This window comes from Suncus etruscus, chromosome 13 (assembly GCF_024139225.1).
Source record: "Suncus etruscus isolate mSunEtr1 chromosome 13, mSunEtr1.pri.cur, whole genome shotgun sequence".
In the NCBI taxonomy this organism is placed as follows: domain Eukaryota; kingdom Metazoa; phylum Chordata; class Mammalia; order Eulipotyphla; family Soricidae; genus Suncus; species Suncus etruscus.
Genome location: NC_064860.1, coordinates 82,678,671 through 82,703,110, shown reverse-complemented (window position 1 = coordinate 82,703,110; position 24,440 = coordinate 82,678,671). Strand labels below are relative to the sequence as shown.

The 24,440-nt window shown below is 36.8% G+C and overlaps 1 non-coding gene across 1 annotated transcript; it reads left to right on the top strand.

Annotated features, from left to right (window-relative positions):
- The first annotated feature begins 2,762 nt into the window (after positions 1 to 2,762).
- LOC126026627 (U6 spliceosomal RNA) lies at positions 2,763 to 2,869 on the top strand. The gene has a single exon (XR_007501850.1). It is a non-coding gene; the product is annotated as a U6 spliceosomal RNA (small nuclear RNA).
- The last annotated feature ends 21,571 nt before the right edge of the window (positions 2,870 to 24,440 follow it).

The window sequence follows — 24,440 nt, the reverse complement described above, 5'->3', positions numbered from 1 at the left end:
ACCAAATTTTTTTCTCCCCTTTTTCTTATCCTTTTTATCTCCAATGATGGTGGAATAGATTCTCAATCTACAACAAGCTGTAAAGTGGAGACCAGTTGCACTAGCATAGTGGAGGGTAGAGGAGGGAGATATGGGATGCATACTGGGAACAGGGGCAGAGGGAGGACAGCACTGGTGGTGGGAATGCCCCTCATTCATTGTCACTATGTACCATAAATGATGCAGTGAAAGATTTGTAATGCACTTTGGTCACAATAAAAAGTTTAAAAAAAGAGAGAGAGAAGCTTATATATAAAGGAAAAGAAGACATCAAAGAAAGAAATTACAGAACAGGGAGGAATAAATAGTGCTGAGAAAAGGTGTGAAGAAAGAAGACACAGAAATGAAAGATTCATAGATACTGTAATTAAATGAGACAATTCTTCTCTACTAAGATAGTCTAACAGTTTAAAAAAAGATAACAAGAAAAAATAAATAAACAAACAAATAAATAAATAAGAACCTAAGGGACCAGAGCAGTATATGGCAGATAGGGCATTTCTCTTGCAAGTAGACAACCCAGGTTCATCCCTAGCATCCCATATGGTCCCTCAAGTATTGCCAAGAGTAATTCCTAAGTGCAGAGTCAATATAAACCTTTGAGCACAGCCAGGTGTGGCCCATAATAAAAAAAAAAAAGAAAAACACTAAGAATTAAAGAATATTTTTATAACTCATTTCTCCTTAACAAGGTATATGGAAGATAGCTACACCAAAGATGTGTGAAAGAAATTGCATGAGTATTAATCATAAAAATGTGCATGTTCAGACAGGTAATGGAGAAATTGCCAAATCTAGAAATTTGGTGTTAAATATTAAAAATTAAAAAGTCATGAAGTAAAATTAGAATTGGTAATGACTTCGGACAAGCTTGGAACAGCAGCCTTTCTGGCTCAAAGCTAGAATCTGCCAATGCTTTGAATGACTAAAGTAACCACTGTCATTGAGCCAGCTATTTTGAACTGACTTCTTTTTCCTTTGAAAAAAAAAAAAGAAGATAAAATGGTGTGCTTAAATTCAGCCTAAGAAAGCACAAAACTTTGTACTTAATATTAATTGCTCCATGAAATTTGCTTTATGAAATTTTTCCTGGAAAGGTTTTGATGAGAGTCTCCTGGAAACTGGGAATCTAGCAGGTGGTCCCCTCCAGCCTTCACTGCTCAGGAAAGTATATTCATAGGCCCTACCTAGTCTTAGGGGATAGAGCATTCATTTATACTAAACTCCTAAGCAAAAAATATATCAAAATTTTCTAATTAAATCCTCTACACTTGACTGCATTCTGAGGCATTAACCTGAGGTTTATGAAGCTGTTCCAGAACTGACAAAGGTAAGAGACTCATTTGAGGAGTAAAAATTCCTTCCATATTGTGACATTCTTTTGCAGCCAGGAAAGAAGTCTGAAGAGCTTCCTTTTCTCGTCTCAAAAATAACTCTTAGCTTGTATCATAAGAACTCTAGAATTTTCCCTTTAATCATCATTTCATTATGCTTCCTCTCATTCTTCTAGTTGCAGGATATGTTTTTACAGTCAACATTTGATTATTAATGGAGCCTTGCTGTGCTTCATAGCTTATCAAGAGATCATTTTTTTCTGGTCTTGTCTTTTGATGCCAGACTATTGTAGCAGTGGGAGATGGGTAAAAAGACTTCCCCTAAGCTATTCTACATGAAAAGCGAAAATAAATCACAAATCACTTTATATCTTGCCATTTTTCCACACAGATTTTGAGAAACTGTAAGATTCAAGGCACAGGATGGTAATAAATTAAAGGATGAAATGTATTCACAAATAATTCTGATAAGACTGCTGAAGAATGGAATGCCTGGGTTCAAATCCTATTTCATCACTTATGAGACTTGGGGAAATTACTGAATCACCCTGTACTTCAAATATTCCAACTATAAAGATAAAATGATAGTCTTCACTGCATAACATTTGAGGAAGATCCTAAAGAAGCCGTACAAATAAAATGGCACATAATTATAGATGCTGTTACAGCTAAATAAATGTCACTCATTTATTATATTTATCTCATATCTTCTTCAATGAGGAGTTGTTAAAAATTCTTGTCAAAAATAATTTTCTTTTCCCAGAATAGCAGCACTATTAAGGCTGTCATATGGGAACAAAGAACAGACACACTACATCTTGTAAAGTTTCCACTCATCTTGTGTAACATGAATTTTCTCTTGCATGCAAACCATAACTCCTCCTTCCCTGAACAATTATCGCATCATCAAGCATAGACATGAAAGAAATATGAACTTGGAAGCTCAAATGTATCAAATTTGACCACTCTGATCACAGTCGACTATTTTAGCTAATTGCCTATGTTATTAACAGCCACTAATAGGTACTGAGTTCTCATTTTGTACTCAACACTTTGCTAAATGTTTTACACCACACTGTTTCACTTTCTGCTTAAGACAAGTAAGAGTAATTATTATTTCTACACTGTAGATTTAAAAGATAAGGTCTAAAGAAGTTAAGTAATTTGTTCAAGAAATTCCAGAAAGTCAGGAAGTTATGTACTACTTAAATAGACAATAAACAGACAAATTAGTTATTTCTATAGAGTTAAAAGGTTACATGGTAAACATGAAAAAAAAGAACAGGATGAGAGTGCTAAGGGCATTGTATTTAAAAGAGGATGACCCAAATGACCTCACCATAACAGGGAGACTATGAGAAAGTAAAGGTTATAAAAAATATAAAACTAGTGCTCGCTTCGGCAGCACACATACTAAAATTGGAACAATACAGAGAAGATTAGCATGGCCCCTGCGCAAGGATGACACGCAAATTCGTGAAGCGTTCCATATTTAAAAAAAAAAGAAAAAAAGAAAATAAAATAAAACTATACAAGTTTCCACTGCGTGAATAGAACAAAGGAAAGTCAGTCTGAAAAGAAGAGAGATATATACAGAATGATCTCTCTCATATGAAAGATATAAAGAAGCATAGTAAGGGAATAACAAATGGCTGTAACCAATAGAATCTAAGAACTTATCTAAGAACTGAGCTTACAGTATGAGAAGGACAATAAATAATGGACCTAGACAATGGTGGGAGGTGTGTTGGAAGGCTGTATGAATTAACCACACTGTAAATCATAGTGACTAAAATATAATTTTAAGTAAATTATTCTAGATTAGAGAAATAATAAAGGAATGATATTCCACCAACCTCAGTTCAAGTCCAGGCACCATATACAGACCCTGTACACTACCATGGGTCAGTGTAGTGAAAAAACCAACAAACCACTGAGCTCTGCCAGCTATGATCCAAGACTTCACCCATGGTCTTATCCAAAGAAAAAAATGAAAAGAATAAAAGCAAGAATATAAAGGATTTATCTGGAAGAAAATTTCAAGCAGTGAAAGCAGCTAGTCTAAAGTAGAAATGTCCTCTGTTGGATGGGAATCAGGAGACGAGAGTGAATATAACAGAGTGTAACAAATTCCTACAAAGTGGAACAGGCCAAGATGTGGGAAGTCATTAGGCTCTTGTAAATATTTGATATTACTCTAGATTTGCTTTATTAAAATAAAAGTGGAGAGGGATAATGGAGTATGAGGCAATAGCTCCAATACTAGAACACATGGCTAGCATACGTGAATCCTGGGACTTTATTACCAACCTGAGCACCATCCAGTGTAGCTCTGTATCCCCCAGAACCACTAGTGTTAGCCCCTAAAGAAAAAGGCAACATGCATGGAAAATTATTACAGGTTTTTTAAATTTTTGCATGAGTGGTGTGACTTGATTTTTTGAAGAACCAGTTTACTATATTAAGATAAGATCTAAGACAATACATTGGTCTCAATAAAATTAAAGAGACAGAGACAGAGAGAGGGAACTCAGATGCCAGCACCCCTATCTGCCTGCCTTCTGAGTGTACTGCATTCTCGGCCTGATTTCATCATGAATGTGGCTCATCTGCGGATGGCTAGCCTTCCCTAGAGGTGAGTTTACATGCCCAGAAAGGGGAAGCAGCTGAATGCTGCTGGAACTAAGATGCCAGCACCTCTATCTGCCTGTCTTCTGTGCTGTGCTGCTTTCTTGGCCTGATTTCATCCTGTGTGTGGCTCATCTGCAGACGGCTAGCCTTCCCTGGAGGTGAGTTTACACGCCCAGAAAAGGAGGAGCCAGAGGAGCACCACCGCTCTGCTTCACTCCGCGGCCACACACATCATTTAGCCAATGAATACAAACACAACACTTACAAAAACCCACAATACAAGTGTGAAAATGGGGAAACAACGCAGGCCAGCACCAGACATAAAGAATGACGATGGCAACTCTAATGAGTAGAACATGGCCAACCAACTACTCATTCTCTCAGATAAGAAGTTCAGAGTCACAATATGGAATATGTTCAAAGAACTCAAAGACAGTATAGAAGAGAACATTAATAAGAATCAAAAGAATATGAAGATAGAAATCAAAAAACTCCAAACTGAAAATTCAGGTCAAATAACAGGTCTGAAAAACTCAATAGATGAAATGAAGAAAAAAAAAATGGTTGAGCTTTCTCATAGGTTAACAGCACCTGAGGATAGAATTAGTACTCTGAAAGATGACATGAGTAACAAATCCATACAGCAGAAGAAATTGGAAAAAAGTCTTAAAGCAAATGATCAAACAATGGAAAAAATTACTCAAAGAATGGGAACAGATAAAATTAGAAGTCTATAAGCTCAACAGAAACAACTTAAGAATCATTGGAGTCACAGGGACCCAGGAAAAAAATCTCCAGGAAGAATCAACGATCAAGAATATCATTAAAGAGAAACTACCAGAGCTAAAGAATACATGCGATCAAATCCTGCATGCCCGAAGAGTACCAACTAAAAAAGACCCCAGAAAAACCACCCCAAGACACATCCTAGTCACAATGACGAATCCCACAGATAGAGACAGAATTCTGAAAGCAGCAAGATTGAAAAGAGAAATTACATTCAAGGGAACATCCTTGAGATTTACTGCAGACCTGTCATTAGAAACACTCAAGGCAGAAGGCAGTGGTGGGACATAGTGACAAAACTCAAGGAAATAAATGCTTCACCTAAAATACTGCACCCAGTAAAGCCCACTTTCAGGTTTGAAGGAACAATACATTGTTTCACAGACAAACAACAGCTCAGAAACTTTACATACTCAAAACCATTCTTAAAAGAAAAACTGAACAGCCTACTATAAGACAAGACTGACCAAAAGACACACCAAACTTCGATATAAAGATGGCACTAACTCCCAGGACAATTCTTTCTCTCAACGTCAATGGACTAAATGCACCAGTTAAGAGACACAGAGTGGCTAAATGGATCAAAAAACTCAATCCAAACTTCTGCTGCCTACAAGAAACACACCTGAATAGTCGGAACAAACAAAGACTCAAAATAAAAGGCTGGAGGAAAATCATCCAAGCAAACAACACCCATAAAAAAGCTGGAGTAGCCATACTAATATCAGATGATGCAAACTTTATATTTAAGAAAATTGTAAGAGGCAAAGATGGACATTTTGTAGTAATCAAGGGATATATACAGCAGGAAGAAATCACTCTCCTAAACATATATGCACCGAATGAGGGGCCAGCAAAATATTTAATACAATTGTTGACAAATCTGAAAAATAATATCAATAACAACACAATAATTGTGGGAGACCTCAAAACAGCATTGTCAACACTTGACAGGTCAACCAGAATGAAACCCAACAAGAATATACTAGACCTGAGGAGAGAAATGGAAGAAAGAGGCCTAGTAGATATATACAGGACACTCCACCCCCAGAAGCCTGTATACACATTCTTCTCTAATGTACATGGGACATTCTCCAGAATAGACTACATGCTAGCACATAAAACATAACTCCATAATATCAAGAGGATAGAAATTTTGCAGGCTACCTTCGCTGACCATAAGGCCCTAAAATTATATGTGAAATACAAAGGGACACAGAAGAAAAACTTTAATACCTGGAAGTTAAACAGCCTAATACCGAATAACCAGTGGGTCCGAGATGAAATCAAAGAGGAAATTAAAATTTTCCTGGAAACAAATGACAATGAAGAAACAAACTATCAGAACCTATGGGACACAGCAAAAGCAGTATTGAGAGGAAAATTTATAGCTTTGCAAGCACACATCAGGAAAGAAGAAGGGGCATACCTGAATAGCTTAATGATGCAGCTCATAGAATTAGAAAATGCTCAACAAAAGGACACAAAAATAGGGAGACAGAAGGAAATAACAAAGTTAAGAACAGAAATCAATGAAGTGGAAACCTGAAAAGCAATCCAAAAGATCAACAAAAGCAGAAGTTGGGTCTTTGAAAAAATAAACTAGATTGATAGACCACTGGCAAAACTAACAAAGAGAGAGAGAGAGAAACTTGATAACTCGTATTAGGAATGAAAAAGGAGAGATCACTACTGATATGACAGAGATTCAAAGGGTAATCAGAAACTACTTTGAGAAACTCTATGCCACTAAAAATGAGAACCTGGAAGAAATGGATAAATTCTTGGACTCTTATAATCTTCCAAGGTTGAATGAAGAGGATGTAGCATATCTAAACACACCCATCACTATTGAGGAAATTAAGACAGTAATCAAATGTCTGCCCAAAATCAAAATCCCAGGCCCAGATGGATTTGCTAATGAATTCTTTCAAACCTTTCAAGAGGAACTACTACCAATTCTAGCAAGACTCTTTTATGAAATTAAATAAACAGGAACACTTCCAAATAGCTTTTATGAAGCCAACATCAACTTGATACCTAAACCAGAAAAAGATGCTACCATAGAGAAAATTACAGACCAATATTGATGATGAATACAGATGCAAAGATCCTCAACAAAATTCTGGCATATAGGATTCAATGCCTCATTAAGAAGATCATCCGGGGCCGGGCGGTGGCGCTAAAGGTAAGGTGCCTGCCTTGCCTGCGCTAGCCTTGGACGGACCGCGGTTCGATCCCCCGGTGTCCCATATGGTCCCCCAAGCCAGGAGCAACTTCTGAGCACATAGCCAGGAGTAACCCCTGAGCATTACCGGGTGTGGCCCAAAAACCAAAAAAAAAAAAAAAAGATCATCCACTACAATCAAGTAGGTTTCATCCCAGGAATGCAAGGCTGGTTTAACATCCATAAATCTATCAACATAATACACAACATCAACAACAAGAAAAATAAAAATCATATGATCATATCAATAGATGCATAGAAAGCATTTGATAAGGTCCAACACCCATCTTGATCAAAACTCTCAACAAGATGGGAAAGGAAGGAGCCTTTCTCAATATACTTAAGGCCATCTACCACAAGCCAGAGGCAAATATTGTCCTCAATGGAGAAAAAATGAAAGCTTTTCCTCTAAATTCTGGCTCAAGACAAGGCTGTCCTCTCTCACCACTCCTATTCAACATAGCACTGGAAGTACTTGCTATAGCGATAAGGCAAGAAAAAGATATCAAGGGAATCCAGATAGGAAAGGAAGAAGTCAAGCTCTTGCTGTTTGCAGATGACATGATACTCTACTTAGAAAACCCTAAAGTCTCTACAAAAAAGCTTCTATAAACAATAGACTCATATAGCAAGGTGGCAGACTACAAAATTAACACACAAAAATCAATGGCCTTTTTATACATCAATAGAAATAAGGAAGAAATGGACATTAAGAAAACAACCCCATTCACAATAGTGCCACACAAACTCAAATATCTTGGAATCAACTGACTAAAAATGTGAAGGACCTATACAAAGAAAACTATAAAATTCTGCTCCAAGAAATAAGAGAGGACATGCGGAAATGGAAGCACATACCCTGCTCATGGTTTGGCAGGATTAACATCATCAAAATGGCAATACTCCCCAAAGCATTGTACAGATTTAATGTAATCCCTCTAAAGGTACCCATGACATTCTTCAAAGAAGTGGATCAGGCACTTTTGAAATTTATTTGGATCAATAGACACCCTAGATTAGCCAAAGCAATCATTGGGGAAAAGGATATGGGAGGAATTACTTTCCCCAACTTTAAACTTTACTACAAAGCTATAGTTATTAAAACAGCATGGTATTGGAATAAAGACAGGCCCCCAGATCAGTGGAATAGGCTTGAATACTCAGAGAATGTTCTCCAGACATACAATCAGCTAATTTTTTATAAAGGAGCAAGAAATCCTAAATAAAGCAAAGAAAGCCTCTTCAACGAGTGGTGTTGGCACAACTGGCTATCCATTTGCAAAAAATTGAACTTAGACCCCCAGTTAACATCATGTACAAAGGTAAAATCCAAATGGATTAAAGACCTCGATATCAGACCCAATACCATAGGATATATAGAACAACACATAGGTAAAACACTCCAGTACATTGAGACTAAAGGCATCTTCAAGGAGGAAACTGCACTCTCCAAGCAGTAAAAGCAGAGATTAACAGATGAGAATATATTAAGCTGAGAAGTTTCTTAGCGCCCAGGATACAAGAGCACCCCACTGAGTGGGAGAAACTATTCACCCAATACCCACCAGATAAGGGGCTAATCTCCAAAATATACAAGGCACTGACAGAACTTTACAAGAAAAAAACATCTCATTCCATCAAAAAATGGACAGACACTTTGACAAAGAAGAAATGCAAATGGCCAAAAGACACATGAAAAAATGCTCCACATCACTAATCATCAGGGAGATGCAAATCAAAACAACTATGAGGTACCACCTCACACCCCAGAGATTGGTACACATCACAAAGAATGAGAACAAGCAGTGTTGGCGGTGTTGTGGAGAGAAAGGAACTCTTATCCACTGCTATTGGGAATGCTGACTAGTTCAACCTTTATGGAAAGCAATATGGAGATTCCTCCACAAACTGGAAATCGAGTTCCCTTATGACCCAGCTATACCACTCCTAGGAATATACCCTAGGAACACAATATACAATACAAAAATCCCTTCCTTACACCAATATTCTTTGCAGCACTATTTACCATAGCAAGACTCTGGAAACAGCCAAGATACCCTTCAACAGATGAATGGCTAAAGAAACTGTGGTACATATACACAATGGAATATTATGCAGCTGTCAGGAGAGATGAAGTCATGAAATTTTCCTATACATGGATGTACATGGAATCTATTATGCTGAGTGAAATAAGTCAGAGAGAGAGAAAGACGCAGAATGGTCTCACTCATCTATGGGTTTTAAGAAAAATGAAAGACATTCTTGCAATAACAACTTTCAGACATGAAAGGAAAAGAGCTGGAAGTTACAGCTCACCTCATGATGCTCACCACAAACAGGGATGAGTTTAGTTAGAGAAATAACTACGTTTTGAACTATCCTAATAATGAGAATGTACAAGGGAAAATGAAAGCCTGTCTAGAGTACAGGCAAGGGTTGGGTGGGAAGGAGGGAGATTTGGGACATTGGTGATGGGAATGTTGCACTAGTGATGGGTGGTGTTCTTTACATGACTGAAACCTAAACACAATTATGTATGTAATCAAGTTGTTTACATAAAAAATAAATAAATAAGAGAGAGATGACAGGGCCAGAGAAATAGCACAGCATTAGGGCATTTGACTTGCATGCAGCTGATCCAGGATGGAAAGATTCGAATTCCAGCATCCCATATGGTCCCCCGAGCCTGCCAGGAGTGATTTCTGAGCACAGTGCCAGGAGTAAGTCCTGTGCATGGCAGGGTGTGACCTCCCCCACTAAAAAAAAAGGATATGACAATAGAACTGTGATCTAAGGATGCTGGGAAAGGTAGAGAAAGAATAGTGGCATAATGGTGGGGGGGTCCCTAGCACTTTTTTGGTGGGCATGTTAGCAGTACTTTATGTATAACACAGCATTTACTATATTATTATATAGGGAAAAATAGAACAAATTCATCAAAATATAAAACTATATGTTTATAATTATTTAATTGATAATATATCATGAATAAGTTCTTATAAGATATTTTAGTAATTATATCTCAAATTTTTTATTAAAAGAAAATTAATGATGAGAGAAAGGTAAGACAGGCACTCAGTATTGTCCACTGAGCATCCCCAGGAATTACTCTTGAACACAGAGATAGGAATAAGCCTTGAGTATAGTTGGGTATAGGTTCCAAGCTAAAAAAAACAATAAAGACACTAAAATATAATATTAAAAACAACAGAGGCTGGAGAGAAATCACATGGGTTGATACTTGCCTTGATCAATTCAAGTTTGATATCCTACAATGCATATTGTCCTCCAAGCATTGCCAGAAGTGATCTCTGAGCACAGAGCCAGGGATAGCCCCTATGTATTACTGAATATGGTCAAAACATACACCCCAAATAAAAGGGAAAATTAAAGGTATTTGTTTGAATTATTGAGCACTACTAAAATCAATTTAATTTTACTGTTATACTTAAGGCAATTAAAAACTGAAGCAAAGACCACTTCAAAGATATTATGTATTGTATTCAGTTAAAATATGATAAGAGATATGCTGCTGGTAGAAAAGAAGGTAGTACAGAGACCTAAATATAGTTTGAGGATTGATCTATTTTAATGGGAGAGATTAGCAGTCAGATGTGAAGAAAGAGAAGTAACTGAAAAACCTCCAGTGTTCCAAACCTGAGAAACTGACTCTGCCATTAACAGAAAAGTCAACCTTGCAGCAAAACTAGTTTTGTTGTAATCTATTTGCACCTGTATGTGTGAACATCAGAGATTTTGTATGACAAATGGTAACTCTAATTTTACATTAAGATGGATATGTAAATCTAAGATTCAAGGTTGAGAGGTCGGAGTGGTGGTGTAAGCAGTATGGCATTTGCCTTGTACACGCTGACTTAGGATGGACAATGGTTTAATCCCCCGGGGTCCCATATGGTCCCCCACACCAGGAGCGATTTCTGAGCTTATAGCCAGGAGTAACCCCTGAGCGTCACTGGGTGTGACCCAGAAAACAATATAAAATAAAATAAAATTCAAAGTTGGCATTGTGAGGACAATATACAGTTGTGAGAAATTCTTAATGAGGCCAACAAAGTCTCTTGAAGCACTAATAATACCCATGACTACCATTCAGGAAGTCCCATATTAAGCACATTAAGCAGAGGTGTCCTCTTTTCCAACGCTTTCACTGTGATCAACCCCTAGCTTGGAGCCATCCGGTGAACAATGATATAATGTCACAGTGAACCCGAAAATATAGCATTTAATGACTGTAGCTTAGTCCATGGGGGTCTCTTGATATATCTGATTGATATACATACCTCCATGCTTACCGTAAGGTTTGAGGAGAAAGAAGAGAAATGTAAAATAATTATCTAGATCAAACAATGGCCAAAACCCTAGGCTCTTTCCCAGTCAAGGCTTTTTTTATATTTGCAAAATGTAATTTTCCCTAAATTTGGTTTTCATCAAAACTTCATCAATTATGTGGTGCTAAAATATATGATTATTATATATATGGTTGATATATATATGTGATTGATAATAATATTGAAGGCTGAAAATGGATGTGTGTTTGGGAGTTAGGCTGTAAAAGAAAGAGCACTAGTATTTGAATCATAAAGCCATCTCTCATCTTGGCATCCATTGTACCATTTCATCCTTGGTGATTGAATTATCTGGGTGCATATATAAATGTCCTCCACTCCTACTTGCATGGTTCCTTTGCAAGGAAATGTCTTGGTTATAAAAATCACATCTAATATTACCCTCACCACTATATAGCCTAAGAAACCTTGATGTATCCAAAGGCCTATCCATCTTAGAATAATACAGTAAAGTAATTATAGAATGTCTTGTTAATGTTCAGGTCTCTAAAAGAAAGCGAAGTTTGAAATCTTTCTGCCTTCAGATCCTACCAACTTTCTAGAACTACTATTGCCAAAATTCTAGATGTTCCTGCAGCTGCATTCAAGAGTCCCTTTTAGGAATCTCCAATCTTACCTGTCACATTTCTTTCTCATTTAATTCCTCAAGAAATCACTAGTGTGAGAAAGAGGCTAATAGAAGTTTCATTTTCTATTCGTCAAACCCTATCTGCCTAGCTCGTTCTTCCAGGGATCACAAACTCAATTTACCTGGGGGCCGCAGGAGGCAAAGTCGGGATGATCCTTGAGTGCAAAGTCAGTAGTTAGCCTTGAACATTGGGGGGGGGGGTGTGTGTGACCCAAACAACTAAAACAAAACAAAACAAAAAAGAATCCTCTAGGGCAGGGCCACAAAATGTTGTACGGAGGACCGTTTGCGGCTCGGGGGCCGCGAGTTTGAGACCCCTTTTCCCATTGAATGGGAAAGAGAAGTTAAAGTTTTCCCCCCTTTTTTTTATTTAACCAACTTTATTACATGCATGATTTTGTTTGGGTTTCAGTCATGTAAAGACACCACCCATCACCAGTGCAACATTCCCATCACCAATGTCCCAAATCTCCCTCCTCCCCACCCAACCCCCACCTGTACTCTAGACAGGCTTTCTAGTTCCCTCGTACATTCTCATTATTAGGATAGTTCAAAACGTAGTTATTTCTCTAACTAAACTCACCCCTATTTGTGGTGAGCTTCATGAGGTGAGCTGTAACTTCCAGCTCTTTTTCCTTTTGTGTCTGAAAATTATTATTGCAAGAATGTCTTTCATTTTTCTTAAAACCCATAGATGAGTGAGACCATTCTACATATCTCTCTCTCTCTCTCTCTGACTTATTTCACTCAGCATAATAGATTCCATGTACATCCATGTATAGGAAAATTTTATGACTTCATCTCTCCTGACAGCTGCATAATATTCCATTGTGTATATGTACCACAGTTTCTTTAGCCATTCATCTGTTGAAGGGTATCTTGGCTGTTTCCAGAGTCTTGCTATGGTAAATAGTGCTGCAATAAATATAGGTGTAAGGAAGGGATTTTTGTATTGTATTTTGGTGTTCCTAGGGTATATTCCTAGGAGTGCTGGGTCGTATGGGAGCTCAATTTCCAGTTTTGGGAGGAATCTCCATATTGCTTTCCATAAAGGTTGAACTAGTCGGCATTCCCACCAGCAGTGGATAAGAGTTCCTTTCTCTCCACATCCCCGCCAACACTGCTTGTTCTCATTCTTTGTGATGTGTGCCAATCTCTGGGGTGTGAGGTGGTACTTCATAGTTGTTTTGATTTGCATCTCCCTGATGATTAGTGATGTGGAGCATTTTTTCATGTGTCTTTTGGCCATATGTATTTCCCTTTTTTAAGACAGTAGATATTTTCTATTTTTATGTGGGCAAGAAAAGGAAAGAAGTACCAAGAAGTAACATGCACTCAAGTTCTGAGCTAATGTGCTGGATGCACTTAAAATTACAGGGGAGAGAAGAAAGGTTGGGAGGAAAAAAAGTTTTGTTGTTGTTTGGGGGACTACATCAAGCTGTTCTCTGAGTTTAAACCTGGCTCCCTGCTCAGAGATCAATGCATGCAGGACTCAGGGAACCATATTGCATACCAGGGTTAGAACCCAAGTCAGCCACTTGCAAAGCAAATGCCCCACTGCTGTATTCTCTCTCCAGATAAAGGAAGGTTTTCAAATGGAGATAAAAATTCAGGCCAATGGTCTTAGATGTTTTCCATTTCAGAGGATAGAATTTCTGAATCAGAAAAAAAAAATGTATTCCAAAAATTTTGTGTTTCCGCTTATTACTCAGCAAGAAAAGTAAATTTAAAAACATCTGATTTCAAGTAAAGTTCGTAACTGGTAATAAAAATGTTTTATGGCATTGGCAGTGGTTGTTATCTAGCTTGAGAAAATGAAACTAGAGCATGACTCAGCATGGGAAAGTGGGAAGTGATTATGTGGGAACATATCTCCTATGGTAATCATAAAAGACTTCTATTTTTGCTGGCACTTAGATTTGCTAATTAATGAAGCTTCCTTAGAAACCTGTGTCACCATCACACAACTCATAAATACAGTACCCCGGTCCCTCACAGCTGACTACCTTGAACACTTCTGGTGCTGAGATTCATGTCCCATGGGTCAAACTGGATGGGTGGAGACGGAATAAGTTACAAAACAGCCTGTAGCAGATAGAGTCACCACTGAGTATTGTTGACGTTTTGGAGAGCACCGAAAACCACCCTCAGGAAGTGTTGGAGTTCAGAGCAAATGGGAAACCAAGCACAGGGATGAAAGTCAGACGCAGGCAGAAGCAAAAATAATAGTAAGGGGTCACCTCAGTTTTGATTCCTTAGAAACAGTCAGCAAGTGGCTTTATCCAAGAAAGTATTTTTGCTTTAATGGCCAACACCAATATAAAAAGTTTCTTCATCTTTTTTGGATAAAAAAAAAAAAAAAGGTTACAGGGGGCCTTGAAGTGTTGAAAAACCACTTGGCTTGCTGGTTTGCTTCCCAAGGACCAGCCTACATTATCAAATGTAAATGCCAACACTACCACTGAGATTACAGCATTACAACCAACTATGCACCCCATACATCACAGGAACAGAAAACAAAAAAGGGAGGAAGAAAAACAGGTTGTACTATTTGACATGTGATTTGTAATCTGATTTAGCCCTTAATATAAAATAAATATGTCTTTCTATTTCTCAACACACAGCAGCTTAGATTTTACTAATGCCAGACCTGAACAAAGAAATGAGTGCAGTAAAAAAAAAAAAAAAAAAAAAAAAGTGCCATATCTAACTGGTACTGACAGATTGAGTTTATTTATCTTCCTTGGCCACTCCTAAAAAAAAAAATATCAAACAGCCTTCCCTTAACTTCTTCAATATTCCTCATTCCTGTTTTTCCTTACATCTCTGGTTGCTCCCTTTGGTTTTTTTTCAAATACTTTTTTTTTCCTGATAGCCCTTGACTCTGGAAACATGTCCTAGAAACACTGATTCTCCTCTTATTTTATTTTTTTTCTTTTTTTTTTCTTTCCTCTCCGCTCCCCCCTTATTTTATTTTTGTTATTGTTATGAGTGCCACACTCAGTGAGGTTTGAAGAAGGGGGCCATGATAGAGCTTAGGGCCTCACACATACCAGGCATATTTTCTACCATTTAATTCATATCCCTGTCTTTCTCTCATTTACAAAACTATTCTTAGGCATATTTCTCTTCACCATTGCTGCATTGGGCACACAAATCCAAATCTTTAGCCTTACTCTCTCCTAGATTCTAAAACCCTACCTATGATGCCACTTCAGTGCATCACTCACTGGTTAAATTCCAAATGACTGTGCAGACGCTATCTCTTCTTTCTCAATTCTGAAGATGTTTTCCTTAAATCTTGGAGCCAGAAACCCCACAGTGCTGTCTTGGAAACTTTAGTAAACATGCAGGTCAGATGGATTGAATTCAAGTTCTATGATAAGAACTTGGATGACCTTCTATTATTTAATTATCACAATAAATCTGTCAACATCTCTTTCCAACAAAGAAACTAGAGTTTGTGAGAACAGATATATTTGTGATAGGACCTCCCAGCAATTCACAATCAGACTCAGAATTTTGTCTTTACAAGTAGAGCTCTTGCTTACAGCTTCACATTTATGAAATGAATAGGAAGATTGATATTTTATTAAAGGAAATATTACTGAGTCTCCATGAAAAAGCAGAAAAAAACTTTCAAAATTCCAGTATGGTTAGATACAAAGCACCGATTATTTGTCAAATGTAACAGCATCAGGCTGGGGTTAGGGGTATATGTGCCCTTACTAAATTTAATCCCAGCATGATGTGTGGTCCTGGAAGACCCCAAACACTGCTAAAGTAGTCCTGGGTGGCCCCTGACAACACATATCCTGAGCAACAGCACTTATTTATTGAACTACCTAACCCAGTTTCCTCCTAGACTAGTCAGTTCAATTTGGCACTCAATCCTGGTTCCTTCTCTCCAAAATTCTCTCTTTTGGTGCAGTGATATCAAGCTAACTCTGCCCAAGGAAAAATTGAACAAATCAAGTGTGATAACGTGAGGATTTAAGCTTCTTCAGGGGAAGCCTGATAGGATTAGTTTCAGCTCTGTGCTCAATCTACAGACCCTTATCTGTCTTGATTTGGTTCTCTAAGCCCAACCCCACTTACTCCAAAATGGAGCTGCCTTCACACAACTTCAGAGAGCCCTGAAATTATCTCCTTCTCTTCTCTTTTTTTCAAATCCTGTAAGTTCCTTGCTTCAATAAAACAAAATTTCTGTGCTATTTGGCTCTGAATGAAATATTCCTATGTGACTAAATGCTATTTGCAGATATTGTGAGCATTTAGTAAAGTTTTCTTTTCCTGTCCTGTTACACTGTTCAGACACAATCATCTTTCAGGCAATCTGATCCTGTTGTCTTTCATCTACTCCTCAACCCATTCAAATTTTTCCCCAATTCCTACAAAGAGACTTCTTAATAATTCCTCCAATTCTGAAGCTTTTAACTTTCATCTATTGTACTTTCTTAGTATTTATTTTCCTCTCAACTTAAGTTTAAGACAATGCTATATAAAAGTTGTTTTGCTTGGGACTGGAGAGATAGTACAGTGGATAAGAAACTTTCACTACATTCATCTAATCTATGTTCTGTTCCCATCATATCATATGATTCCCCAAGTACCCTATTTAATCATCCAAACTCCCCTAGAAGTGGTTATCTGAACACAGACAAGCCCTGGAAACTGCCTGGTTTGGACCCCAAATGAAAAAAAAATAAAAAGTTGTTTTGCTCATAGAAACATTTATTGACTATCCACAATTATTTCAACTACTGTGCTTTGAAATTCCAAGGAAGTTCAAGGATAAGAAATAGCAGTTTTTTGCCTTTACAGAAATGCCAGTTTATTAGGAAAATTAGCACATATTATTTAATAATAAAAGATATTAAATGTTAAGTCTGAGAATGGATCATCCAAGTTGAAATGTTGGTCTTTTAAATGTCAGTCACAAAGGCAAGCAGACAGGGATAGGGGAAGAGCAGGAGGAAAACTGGAGACATTAGTGGCAGGAAATGTGCCCTGGTGAAGGGATGGATGTTGGACATTGTATGACTGAAACTCATTCATGAACAACTTCCTAACTGTGTGTTCAACTTTAAAAATGATTTATTAAAAGCACTTTTAATGACATAATAAATAAATAAAATTACATAACTGTTGGTCTGATCATACAACTTCCTATTAACTATTATATCTTCACATTACGAGGCACTTGAACATTTGTGCCGTCATTTTACAGCCTATTGTTCAATTATCTCAGATCTAGAAGTTTCTGTTCCTCTCAAAGTTCAGTACAGATAAAATTTAGAAATTATTTTTGGCAAAATAAAATGTCTTTTTGAAATATCTACACATTTACTGTGATTTAAACTCTGACTACTACAAAATAAACCTCTCACGCATAACTCCCCATCTCACTGAGCCTTTTCTTGAACAGAGCAATATCTTCATAAATTATAAGTTTATCTTCCATTCAATATACTCTAATTATTCTGAATAATTGCTATTAAAGACAAATTCTTCCTATTTTTTATCTTACTATTATTTCAATTCACAAAGCATATAGCAAATATTCTAACAATAGCTGGTCAAAATAAAGATTAAAAGTGCTGTCACATTCACTAGTCTACATGTTATACCTTTTTATTAGGTAGAATGTGAACTATGGCCTATGATTATATAAAGTTTTGCCATAGTTACAGCAAATAACTAGTTTGTGTTTTTATTTCCTGTTATCTAAAGTGTTTATATATGACATCATCAAATTACAGTTCCCTATCTGGGACCTCTTTGATTTTTGAAACATGGAATAAGTTTCTCTGTACTTTCTATTTAATTTTATTTTGCTAGATTCTACCATTCAACAGCTTCAATATTCTACCAAAAATTCAATTAAGCCATTTTAGTTGAAAATATGATTTATTGACTGTTCTCTATGTGTTAGGTACTTGTCTAAGTACTGTGAATTTGATATTGAGCCAAAAGAAATTTTGTTTATGTGAAATTAATATTGAAGAGATAGAGGGAAAAGTGTGTCCTCAGGTATAGAAATAGAAATTGGAAAAAGGGTCTTCTTTAATGGTGAGGAGTGAAAATACATCCCCTGAATTCTCTGAGTGATATGAATATATCTCCTTTACCTCCTTTATTTTGGTCTTTCATAGAAATTAGTCTGATCTCATAATATGGCCAATAAGCATTGGCCATAACAGTGGTCATAGTCGCAGATTATTAGAGAAAAACAAGTCTAAGTAGTAATAAGAGGGGCCAGATTGATAATATAAGGCTTTGACTTACATGTGGTCAATCTGAGTTCAATCCTGGCACCCAATCAATAGATCCCTTGAGGTTTCCAGGATTGTTCCCTGTGCACAGAGTCAGGAGTAAGCCCTAAGCAGAGCCTGATGCTGACCAAAGACAAAATAATAAATAGCAATAAATATGGCCTTTATCAAAAAGGCTGGAAACAACCAGTGCCAAAGAGTATAGAGTGAAGAAAGAACCCTTACTCACTATTGGTGAAGATATGATCTACAGAACTGTCATATGACCAGCAATTCTTCTCCTTGACATATACACAGAGAATAAAATAAAGCAGTAATTAAAAAACCATATACACAGCTCTGTTCATAGCAACATAAGAGTCATGATGTGAAAGCAGCCCATATCCCAACAACAGATTAGCAGATAAAGATATTGAGGGCTGGAGTAATTGTACAGCTGGTAGAGCATTTGCCTTGCGTGTGGCCAACTCTGATTAGATCCCAGGCACCCCACCTGGTTCCCACCAGAAGTGGTCGATCCTTGAGCACTACTGGGTGTAATAAACACCTGTCCACCCCCAAAAAAGAAAATATAAAATATATAAAAATGAAACAATGCTTTGCTACAACTTGGATGAAATTGGAGGGTATAATAATAAGCAAATAAGCAAATAGTAAGCAAAATAAGTCAGAAAGAGAACGATAAATGCTGGATGACCTCACTCATATGTGAAATATAAAAAATCAATTAAGTAGACAAAGGAAAATAAAAACAAAGTCTAAGACTACAACATATCTGGATTTTCCAAAAGTAGGAGCAACGGGGCAGGAGATAAAAGAGAGTGAAGTAAAATGTAGGAAGGGTGAGAAGGGACCAAAGAACTGAAGTGGAAGGACCTTGACATTTTATGGCTAGGTGGTGCAATAACACTTTCTATCATAAGCATAAATATCAATCTATTATAAAGTATATAATTCCAATAAAAACAATATTTAAATATTAATCTAATCTTTCTGTTCAAATTCCAAAAGTACTCCATATATATTTTCTTAAGAGATTATACTTCTCTATTGCCAAAATATACACATAAATTATCTGTTGTATTTATTAGGTTTTCACAAAGTAGTTACTCAGGTGTCCTAGATGAACTCTTATAATCCCCTTGGGGGTATTATTGATTTTACCACTTTATCAGGCTGAGGAACTACACATCTCTAATTTTTCCCTTAAACTTAACTAATGTTCATGAGAAAATTTCATGGAGAAAATATCTCCACTTGGCAGAGGGGATAACAAATCACTCCCTTTAGAAAGTCCAAAGATTAATTGGGCCCTTCACCCTAATAATTCAGACTGTTACATAACCGAGGGTGACTATTTTTGGTATTTTTAGTATTAATGTTTGATCCTGAGTTAACTTGTCATCTGCCCTTCTATATTTGGAAGAGTCTAAAATGTTTATAGTTGACACTACATTATTTATATTTGTGATTAGCAATTAGATGGGATCATTTCTATATAGAAGACCAATTCAAAATAAAAATACAAAGGGCCTAGGGGCCGGAGAGATAGCATGGAGGTAGGATGTTTGCCTTGGATGCAGAAGGATCCCAAATGGTCCACAGAGCCTGCCAGGAGCGATTTCTGAGCATAGCCAGGAGTAACTCTGAGTGCTGCCAGGTGTGACCCAAAAACAACAACAACAACAACAAAAAAAAACTACAAAGGGCCTTAAGCACTTCTAGAAATAGGTTTATAAAGTTTTAGCCTATATATATAGTAGTAAAAGTGAAAAAAAGGATAGAGGTAAAGGAACTAAAAGTCTGGAAAGGAAGCTTTCTTTTTCCACATCTTTTGTGTCTTTCCCTTTTTTAATTCATCTTCCAGAAAGGGATATCAAGATATACTGGGATGAAATAAAATAAACTGTAGAGGCTGGATTTGATGAGTTGAACTGCCCAAAACTATGTCATTTTTCAGTTTTCAGGCTTTTAAACTAGTCCTGACATCTCTTTTGGCATCAACATCCTTCACCACAGCCAGAGAGCTACAGGCAACTGCTAGGAATTTCAGTGACACATCAGCCATTCACCTGCCTATGGCAAAGTACTCTCCCACGCCCTCCTCCCTCTATCTGGTTCAGCCTGGTCCTAAAGGCTCCAGGTCTTGGAACCCCTTAAGGCCATTCTTTCCAACAGAGTCAGTCTTTCATCAGTGGTTCAAAACCCAAGACTCTCCTTTCCTGCCAATCTAGGCATTAAATAACCCATGTTTTATTTAATATTTGTTATCCGTTTAATAAAAAGAGACAGAGAGAGACTTAGCTTACTTCTTCGGAAAGGAGTAAAACAAAATATATGTCATGGTAATGGATATGTATTAACCTTCCAATGAGGTTTAGATTTTGATTTTGTCCTGTTAATTTTGCTCCATTAAATCATCAAATTAAAAAATGTAGAGTTGCATTGTTCAGCTTAACCCTGGTATTTTTCATAGCAAGTGACTTGTATGTCAAATTTTATTAAAAGTGAAAACTTTGGGGTATTAGAGTGCTAATGTAGTGGGAAGGTCACTTTCCTTGCATATGGCTGACCTAAATTTCAATCCCAGCACCACATATGGTCCACTGAACATAACCAGGAGTGATCCCTAAGCAGAGAACCAGAAGTAAACCCTGAGCACTGCCTAGTATGATTCCTCTACTCAAAAAGTTCAGTTTTTCACGTCAAGTCTTTCTTAACAGAATTTACTTTTTTAACAAAATTTATTTTTAAGTGCTATTACTTTAGAGGAAGTGAGTTGGCCAGAATCTCCTCAGAACTTCTAGAAAGTGCAAAACCTTCTGAAATAACTGATGATGATGATGATGATGATGATGATGATGATGATACTTGTAGTGCGAGGTGGCAGCAGCAGCGGTGGCAGCAGCGGTGGTGGTGGTGGTGATAATGACAGAAACTTATAAATATAGCTAAGTGGCATGTGACAAAGTTAATACACAAGAATCTCTGGCTTTTCTAAATACAAATAATGAAAGAGAAGAAAAAGATACTTTAAAATCATGTCATTCACAATTGTACCTCAGGAAATCAAATACCTTGTAGTCAATTTAACTACAAAGGTGAAAGATTGATATAAGTAAAACTATAAAATACTACTTTAAGAAATAAAAGTGGACACAAGGAAATGAAAATAGAGACACTGCTCATAATTCCTAAAGCATTGTACATATTTAATGCAATCCCTGTAAAAATGCCATTGACATTTTTAAAAGAAATTGAATGACACTCCTGAAGTTCAATAAACTTCCACAAATAGTTAAAGCAATCCTTGGGGTAAAGAGGATGGGAGGTATTGCTTCCCCCAACTTTAAGCTGTACTATAAAGCAGTAGTCATTAAAAAAGCATGGTACTGGAATAAAAGACAGACCCTTAGATAAATGGAATCGTCTTGAGTATTAAGAGAATGTTCCGGGGCCGGGTAGGTGGCGCTGGAGGTAAGGTGTCTGCCTTGCAAGCGCTAGCCAAGGAAGGACCGCGGTTCGATCCCCCGGCGTCCCATATGGTCCCCCCAAGCCAGGGGCGATTTCTGAGCACATAGCCAGGAGTAACCCCTGAGCGTCAAACGGGTGTGGCCCAAAAACCAAAAAAAAAAAAAAAGAGAATGTTCCCCATATATACAATCAATTAATCTTTCATAAAGGGGCAAGAAATACAAAGTGGAGCAAGAAAAGTATTTTTATCAAGTGGTGCTTGGAAAACTGGCCAATTGCATGCAAAAATAAAAAAAAAACTCAGAACTCTTTTTAATACCATGAGGAAAGGTAAAATCAAAATTAATTAAAAACTTTGATATCAGGCCTGAAACCTAAAGGTCCATAGAGTATAACATGGGCAGAACACTCCATGACATTGAAGTTACAGGAATCTTCAACAATAAAACACCACTCGAGAAGCAAATAGAAGCAAAGATAAATTGGACTATATTAAACTGATAAGATCCTACACTTCAAAGGTAACAATAACTAGAAAAAAAAGGTACCCACTAAATGGGAGAAACTATTCACCCAGTACCCATCAAATAAGGAGTTAATATCTAAGATAAATAAGGTCTTAATTAAAATTTGCAAGAAAAAATTATAACCCTATCCAAAGATTGGGAGAAGAAATGAACAGACATTTCCTCAGGGAAGAAATATAGATGGAAAAAAGATACATGAAAAATGTTCCATATCACTAATCATCAGGGAGATGCAAATCAAAACAAGATGATATCATCTCACACCACAGAAACTAGCACACACATTACAAAGAGTAAGAACAATCCATGTTGTCATGGATATGGGATAAAAAAGACCCTTATTTATTTTTGGTGGGAATGTAGACTGGTCCAGACTTTTAAGAAAACAATATGGGCTTTCCTCAAAAAGCTAGAAATTGAGTTTTCATATGATCCAGCAATACCATTCCTAAGGATATACCCTAGGAACACAGCAACACAATACAAAAATGCCCTATGTACATTTATATTCATGGAAGCACTATATACAATAATCAGAATCTGGAAACAACCCAGGTGCCCAACAACACATGAGTGGCTAAAGAAACTGTGGTTCAACTACACAATGGAATACTATGCAGCCATTAGGAAAAATGAAGTCATGAAATTTGCTTATACATGAATGTCATGAAGAATTATTATGCTGAGTGAAATTAATAAGAGGAAGAGAAATAGACATAAAATAATCTCATTCATTTGTGGTATATAAGGAAAATAAAAGACAATATGGTAATAATATTAGGTCAATAGAGATGAAGGTCAGAAAAAGCTTGCCAGAAAGAGCAGTGAGTGCAATTGGCATAGAAATGGATGATAGTTGGAACTGATCACTCTGAACAAAAACATGGTGCTGAAAGGAAATAAAGTGACATGCTTGGCACTTTTTCTTTATTAACAATAGGGCAAACCACAGTCTCAAAAAGAAAGAGAGAAGCAAAATGCCTGCCACAGAGAAAGGCAGGGGTGAGGGTGAGAGGAAAATGGGGGAAAATGGTGGCAGGAAAGTTCCACTAGTGAAGGATATTGTACATATTATGACTGAAACCCAACTATAAACAATTCTGAAACAACAGTGGTTAAAGCAATAAAAAATAACTAAATAGTAAATAAAGTATTATAATAACTTCTCTGTAAAATGAGATTATTTCCTACCCCCAGTGTTAGTGTAAGATTTTATATAAACTAATATTTGTAAATTTAAAAATTTATAATCAAAAAATGAATTTTTGAAAGAACACAGGTTCTTGTTACACTTTTTACATTAATTTCACAAAGTGAAATAAAGTGGAATTTTAGTTAGCATTCAATGTCAGAAAAATATTCTTAATTCTCCCTTCAGGCTGTCCTCTCTCCCCTTCTTGCTACTGCTTTGAAAATGCTAATCTGTATTGCCACTGCAGACTATGACTTGGATTGGACAAACTAGTTTGCCTGGAGACTAGAGTCAGTCCTGTGCCAGGAAACTTCAGGGGTAGGGTTTCCTTGTATTTAGACCATAATTTTTCTTTCCATGTCCCTTATATTTTGGTGGGCCTATGCAAACAAATGCCACTCTAACACCATTTTTTACTATTTTCCCTTGACTCCAATCCTTAAGAAAAACAACCCACTGAAACTTTTGAGGTTAACTTAAACTAGTAAGCATGTGCATGGAACTAGATAAATGTACTTTGCCCTCAATGTTTAAGGAGTTACATAAGTCTAATCTCTTTGGATTATATTGTGTGCTGCTAAGAAATAGTATGTAATACAACTGGGGATTTGAGGGACAAATTAATTGTATTGTACATGGGTTCAGTTTTGTTTTTCTTAATGTTCTTTGGCTGAAAGTTCAAGGCTGGGATATCATCGATGGAACTACCGAGAATTCCGTTTATGGTTGATTGTGCTTCCACTGTAACTTTACCCTGTCCTCGTTCTTTGCATCTTTGTTGTCATAATTAAAATAATAAAAAAAAAGAAAATGCTAATCTGTCATCTGAAAAATGATTCTGGCAACAAGGTTTCTGTGTGCCTTATTATCCCATTCCCCAATTTCTCTAAGGCAACCTCTGCTTAAATGAGCTATAGCAAAACTGAAATAAATATTACTGCTGCATGTAAAGCTCTGTGG